The sequence below is a fragment of the Beta vulgaris genome, chromosome 1 (genome assembly GCF_026745355.1).
Source record: "Beta vulgaris subsp. vulgaris cultivar EL10 chromosome 1, EL10.2, whole genome shotgun sequence".
Taxonomy (NCBI): Eukaryota; Viridiplantae; Streptophyta; class Magnoliopsida; order Caryophyllales; family Amaranthaceae; genus Beta; species Beta vulgaris.
In genome coordinates, this window is record NC_079202.1 from 16704475 (window position 1) to 16712656 (window position 8182).

An 8182-nucleotide genomic window follows, 5' to 3' on the forward strand; every position below is an offset into this window, starting at 1 on the left:
AAACTAATTTTAAAATGAAAAAAAACTCAAACCCTCTCCCCCACCATAACCACCCATCCTACCATCCCTTCTCCTCCCCTAGCCACTATCACCCACTTCCTCCTTCACTACCAGCCACATCGGAAACCACCCACCGACGCCACCCACCCAGCCTACCGAAACCACCCCCACCCGTAGCACCCACCAGCCTACCGAAACCACCCCCACCCGTAGCACCTAACCCAACCACCTCTGTACCCCAATTCGAACCTCCCCACTCAATCGAACCCTCTCGCCGCCCCAAATTGAACCACCCCCACCCAGCCGAACCCTTTTGCCGCCCCAAATCGAACCACCCCCACACCAATTCGAACCACCCCCACCCCAGATTTTGAACTCAACTTCAACCCCAATTCGAACCATGGTGATTGATGAAGGTGGTGATGAGGGTGGGGTCGTCGGGGTTTGAAGGGGTTGGGGGGTTTCGGTGGTGGCTTTGGGGGTCGGAGATGGGGTGGTCGGAGGTGGGGGGTTCGGTGATGGAGTTTTCAAGGGTGAGGGTGATTGGGCAGGTTGGGAGGGGGACAGGGGTGGCTGGGTTTTTTTAAAAAATTTCAAAATCAGTTTTTTGTAATTGTAAAATCAAATTTTTAATTAAAAAATAATTTTAAAATGCAGTAAGGTCAAAGAAAATACAAAAATAAAATTGAGGGTTACAAAAGAGAGGAAAGATAAAAACTGTCTACCAAATAGAATTTAAAAAAGTTGAGGGTCACCATATAGAATTTCCCTTAATATAATCATATAACATTATGCAGACAACTTAGACTGAACTAAACTCTAAACATCTTTTTATTACTTTAATGGAATAGTTATTTGGACTCGAGATGTCTTATCTACTAAGCCTTCACTAAGAAAACGAAACACGGGCGCGACTCCGTATTCCAGAATGACCTGCAATATCGAGGAACCTTTTTGAAAAATAGGAATGGTGATCAATCCACCGCCAGAAAGTCATGGCACGCTCACCATGTACCCCAACTCCTAATGTCCAACTCTAGACGTGCACCAGTCTAAAGTCTATAATTATCCTCGTTACACTTTACGTGATTTACATTTTATTACTTGTTATGACACACACACAAGTAACACAAAAATATCAAATCAAACATTCACAACTGAACTTCTCTTTTTATCTTAGGATTTAATAAGTGATTACACAACTTACAATCCAGGATTACTTTCTTTAATCTCAATCTTTCTTATTTGTTGAATCTAGCAAACCAATCTTACCTTTCAATGACATAACTTATCAACTTACCAAATAAGGCTCACAATCCTTATAAAGTAGTGAAAATAATACTTGTAAGGGAACACATGTATAAACATGATTCAATCTCAATAATATATTAATTCCCCCATGTGAATTAATAAATAAAGTTCTCATCCACATGCTTGCATCAATAATCTCATTCTCATACAAACATGATAATCTTTAACTCATAATCAAATCTCATAATTAACGTGCTTGCACAAAGGCATAAAACATGTAAAAATTCAATCATACTAGAAATCATATATGAACTTATAAAGTTCCTATACATGATACTACAACTTTTTCTCCTTAAATCATGATATTAATCACATAGCACACAGGTATGTACGTACCTTGTGTAGACTAATTGAAAGGCCACTTTTCTACTCTAAAAGTTGCCTACGAAATAATCTCCGCCTAACAGAATACAAAATATCGGTATATCAATGTACCAATAAATTTACAGCAATAAAACTTCACTTAAAAGCGTGTCAAAACCTTTTCTAAAATTCTTTTGACAGCAAAGATTAAATATTTCAAACCTTAAAATATGGTACTATTAAAATAGGCTTTTAAAAACTCAAAAATCAAGACTTTAATATTTAAATCTCACCTTGAACATAAAATATTAAATCTGAAATTTGTTTGCTTAATAATATGAAACATATAATTTGAAATAATTAAAGATACAATCTTTGAATAATAATTTAACAAAATAATAATTAGAGATATTAAATCAATATATATGAAATCAATATAAGAAAACGAGGAAAAGGATCAAAAGAAAAAGGGAGAAAAAGAGTGAAATACCGAAATCGCGAGTGAAATATGACAGTAAAATTGCGAAACTTGCAGCGGCCATAACTGATAGAATAATAATCGTAATCGAGTGATTCTTGAGCCTAAGTTCAATAACTTCTCGAGATATACAATTTCTCAGAAGGAATTTTTGGTTAAAAATAAACGAAACTATGAGAAATCTGGACAATCAGATTCGGATGAGAGAAAAAATGAGTGAAGGGAGGGAAAGAGGAAAGAAGAATTCGTGGAAAACAAAAGCCAAATCTTAAAATATGAATCATGGGAGGTTTAATGAAGTGTTTATAGGTTCACTTCCCCTAATTGTAATCCCCCGCATTTTTATGAAATTTTATAAATATATTTTTTACGTATTTATAAATGATTTTATTATTTTTTGAACCAAATTATTTAATATTTGATTTACTTGGAAATTTGAAAGAGCTTTTAAATAATTAAAGATTTCATTTATTGGAACTTTAATTTATTTTAAGTAGTACTTGATTATATTCATTAATATTTTATGTACTTATATTGTTTATGGGTTGAGGAGCCCAAACTTGTGAACTATTAAGCCTTTTCTTGGAGCCCAAGTACTATTTTTATTCCTACTAGGATTCCTAATCCTATGGTTTCCTTATTTTGGTGATCATTAGGGAAAAGAGGAACCTATAAATACCTTTCCTTATACTCATTAAACCCTATCTGCCTCTTTTTCCCACAAGACTTATTTTCTTTCCTAAACTTTATTTTCCTTTCTTTTTCTTTGTGTTGGTCGACATATTGGTCGACTTCCCCCTTGTTTTCTTTGGCTCGAGTTTCTTCTCTTCTTGCTCCATTGTTATTGCTTGGTTCATTGCTTCGTTGTTCTTGATCGAATGCATCAGTTTTCTCTTTTGCTTCACTCGGTTTTTCGTTCGGTTTGTTCGAGCTCTTGCTCGTGTTGGTGTTGTTGTCCAGTCGAGTGAATCACTCGACTTTTGCCTCGTTTGTTCGTGTGTGCTGCTGCTCGTTTCTCTCATGGCTGGACTCGAAGCCCACGCACTCTCTCGCACGCACAGCCCCGCACCCGCAGCCCGCACTCGTCACATCTCTCGCTCGCACAGCACCCGACACCCGCACCCGCACTCTCACTCGCCCCGCACAGCACGCACAGCGAGTGTTCGTGCTCGTGTGCTTGTGTGCCGTGTGTTTGTTGTTCGTTCGTTCGTTCTTCGATCGTTGTTTCGTTTCGATATCGTTTCTTCCGCTTAATTCTTAAACCTTCTCCTCTAAATATTATTTAATTATTATTTATATATTTTACTGATTTTAATTATTTAATGTTTTTAGTTAATATTAATAATTAAAATTAGTTGTATTATATTCTATATCAAATTTGAGAAATTTATATCGTTGAGATTATTATTATATTTCCAGAATATATATTTTATGTTTAAAGTGAGTTTTAAGCATGATAATAATAGTTTTTCATATTTTTAAAGCCTATACTAGTAGTACTATGTTTTAGGGATTGGAAAATATGATTTTCGTTGTCAAAAGGTTTTTGGAAATTGTTTTAGCATATTTTTTTAGAGAGAATATTAATTTAGAGTTATTTGTTATTTGGTAGGCGGCGATTACTCTTTAGGCAACTTCTAGTTTGAGAAAGTGGCCTCCCGTTCGGTCAACACGAGGTACGTACATAATTACGTGCTATGTGGCTTAGTATCATGTTCTAAGGAAGATTTAAATTTTAGTATCATATATAGGAACCTATTTTGTTCATATATGTGATTTCTGGAAATTATTTTATATGTTTTATGCCTGTGTGCAACATGTGATTTAGAATTTATTATGAATATCGGATTATATGTTTGTATGGAATAATTGATGCAAGCATGTCAAGAAAGTTTATTTATTAATTCGCATGGAGAATTAGTATATGTTATAGAAGTTGAATCATGTTTTGCATGTATCCTTTGAAATGTATTGTTTTGATTATCTTATGAGGGTTGTGGACCTTATTTGGTAAGTTTACCAGTTATGCCTATATAAAGGTAAGATTATTGTTGGCTATGTTCAACAAGTAAAGTGAGTTCAGAATAAAAAGGAATTAAAGTAGTCTTGGATTGTAAGTTGTGATCACTTGTTAAATCCAAAGATAAAAGAAGTTTTGTTATGAGTGATTATTAATTATGTGTTACTTGTACGTGTGTGTCAACACAAGTAATAAGATGTAAATAATGTAAAGTGTAACGAGAATAGTTATAGACTTTAGACTGGTGCACGTCTAGAGTTGGACATAAGGGTTGGGGTTATGGTGAGCGTGCCATAGCTTTTCTAGGAATGGATTGATCACCACCCCTCTTTTATTTCAAAGATTCCTCGATATCGCAGGTCAATCTGAAATGCGGAGTCGCGCCCGCATTTCACATTAGTAGGCAAGACAGCTCGTTCCAATAACTATTCCATTTAAGTAATAAAAAGATGTTTTGAGTTTAGTTCAGTAAAAGTTGCCTGCAGTTTATTATATGATTATTTATTATTTATTCCTACACGTTATTGTTTAGTATCATGTTTAGGAATGTTTATATTTGATATGTAGTACTCAGCTTTGCTGATTACGTGCTTTATTTGTGTGTGTGATCATGGCTTTGCCTATTGATCCTGTGATGATCCTTCTGGTGAGCAGAGTCGATATAGCATTGACATTACAGGTTCACAGATGTGCATCGCATTGGGAATCTGGAGTGGAGAGATTGTATATCTAGCGTAGTTTAATTTCTGTTTTCGTAGGAACATATTTCTTTCAGATAGTTGTTTATTTAAGTTGGTTTGTTAAGTTTCAAACACTTGTCATTTATTTAGTGAGTTTAATAAAGTTGGTTTTAGTAAATTGTTTTCCACTGCAAAATTCTGAATAAGCCGATACGTTATCACACGGGCGATAATACTTGGGTAATTCTCTACTTGTGTATCTATAAAGGTATTTTCTAGAAAGAGAGAATTATCGGGGTGTTATACTAATCCTAGTAGAATTAGGAGTACAGAAGAATAGGAGTCTTCTTAGGAAAAGAATTACTCCTTTGGGCTTTCAAATAGGCTCAAAAGGCTACAAATTGGGCTCCTCAACCCATAAGCTTAATTTAATAATTAAATATACTTTAAATACTACTCTTTAAATAATTAAAGTACCACTTAATGAAACATTTAATTAATTTAAGAAATAAAAACCATGAAACTCTTTTAACTTCTCAAAATAGTCAAACATTAAAATAATTCGACTCATAAAATATTAAATTATTTATAAATATACTTTAAATATATTTATAAAATTCATAAAATTAGGGGAGATTACAGTCTACCCCTCTTAAAAGAAGTTTCGTCCCGAAACTTGGGCACGAAAACCAAAGCTTTTAAGAAAACTCTCTTTCAAAACTTTAAAGTAGGCAAACTCGGAGATATTATAAAATTCATAAAATTACGGGGTATTACACTAAGAATGGCCAAACTCCCGATGCAGGATAGTACCCAGCTCAGTACTTCCTAACCTCACGGACGACAACAATGAACCCAGGTAATACCCCTAAATCGCAACCTAGGTGGTTGTCATGTTTTTTACCGGGGACTACATCTATCCCACCGGATATCTTAATCTCAACAAAATAGTTCCGCAAATAAATACTATAGTGTAGTCATCAATTAACTTCAAATAAAATTAATAAGGTTGCCTTTAAGGCTTTACTCCTAAAATTAGCAGAGACTAGGATCGCAACCCCAAGAGTCTCAATTCAACAATATTTATTCTTCCCAAAGTAATAGTAATTATAAATAATAATCATAATCATAATAAAATAAATAAATAAAACATGCAACAATTCTTCAAATAAAGCTCCATAACAAGATTTCACCTCAAAAGAAGTCTTAACATGCTTCAACACAATAAATTACACCTTTTGAAATGATTCTAAACATAAGCAGCAACTTCAAATAAACATCATTTTTAGCATACACAATATTTTTATGAGATTTCAAAATATGTTCAAGATTATCTCAATAGCTTTCCAACAAACGGTCATAAGCTCAATTCCGATGTAAAACGAGTGAGATATGACACTTTGAACATACACTGTCCAAACTGATCGCAAGTCGTGAAATAGCTCGCGAGCCGCGAAATGCCTTATGTTTCCTTTTCTCATGCACAACAATAGGTATGTTATTTCTCCCAAACTTTCACCACACTCATACACCATAACAAAGTATACCCAAGTCAATATATGATTATACCATAGAAACTAACTAGTTTAACATGAGAATTAACCTGAAACATAAATTACATAACCCCCAAACATGACAATTCAACATATAACAACTATTCTAACATGATTAATCACAAAATATGTGAATCATAGCTCAAAAAAAATAAATTCCAAAGCACTAAAACCATCTGAATTCATCCAAAACCACATCCAACAACAACATTTAACAAACATGCTTATAAACATAACCCTAATATCGTGCTACCAATTTTTCACAAACTCCTAATACTTTCATGATTAAAAAATACATATAACATCACAAGCGTAACAATAGGAATGAATAATAACATTTATGCAATCCTAACATGATACTAACATGAATAAAAAAATAACAAGAACAATTCTAATAGCATCCTAACATATTCCTAAGCCTAATAACATGATTTCTAGCCTGCTAACATAAATCCTAACAATACCAAAATCACTACTCTAATCCTAATGTGCTAGAAGAGATGTTAATTACCTGGACTTTAGGTGGAAAATATACTAGAATGGCAAAGAAAGAAGAGAATGACATTGCTCCAGAAAACTCCAAGAAGACCGGATGAGTCGTCTGTTTGAAATGAAAACTGCAGATACGTCTTTCACTTTCTTCAAAGATAAATTACACCATGAGCAAGATCTTTCCGACTAGATGAATTGTGACTACTCACACATCCAATTTTGATAAGAGACGAAGGAAATATGATGCAAACAAGATAGGGGTACAGAAATGGTCGAAAATGCGGAAGAGAGAAGAAAAGGAGTTGATATGCACAAAATTTCTGACTTGTTTCCAGCATTATGGAGGGGGTTAAAGTGCAGTAAAAGAATGAGATTATTCACCTCATTAAGCAAAGGTTTAAGGGTGCATTAGGGTGGATTAATGGGGGATTAACTAAGGGGATTACAAGAGATTCAAAGGTTAGCTTAAAACTCTTCATCCTCCACACCATAATTGCTGATTTTCGGCCAGCATGACACGCCACATGTGATGTAACATTTCATCACCCAAGTCGGTCCATCAATGATACAAAAACGCTACGCGACAACACCGCATCCTAAACACCTAAATAAATAACGAAACTAACATAACTTATAAAATAAATAACTAACCTTTAAAAATAAATATACATAAATATATCACAGCATATAAAAATATATACACATTTTCACAACACGTTCCAAAACAATTTAAATAATAAATTATTTATTTTTGCGAAAAATATCATTTTAATATAAACAAACACCAAAAAAAGGGTGAAAATTACAGGATGTTACATGTACATTAAGTAAAACATAATAGTATAACTTAAATAACGATTAATGGTTAACCAAAAAACCGTACCGAAAAAACGATTAGTTGTTTAGACAATTAACGATTACGGTTCGCAAAAGTAGCAAACTGAAACTTCCGGTTACCGAACCAAAATATTGTTTCAGAACGGTTAGCTACCCATGAATACCCTTATATAAAATAGCAAGATGTCACGGGTTCAAATATTATTTTAAACCAATTTTACTTTTGTTATTAGACATGACTTATATACACATTAGACAATTCTAGTGAAGTAACAAAAGTGCCACGTGACATGTATACAGTCACGCACACCTTTTAATATTTGTTATTAGACATGACTTTTGTACACTAAACAATTCTAGTGAAGTAACAGAGGTGCCACGTAACATGTATACATTATCACGCACACCTTTTAATATTTGTTATTAGACATGACTTATGTACACTAAACAATTCTAGTGAAGCAACAGAAATGCAACGTGACATGCATACATTGTCACGCATACCTTT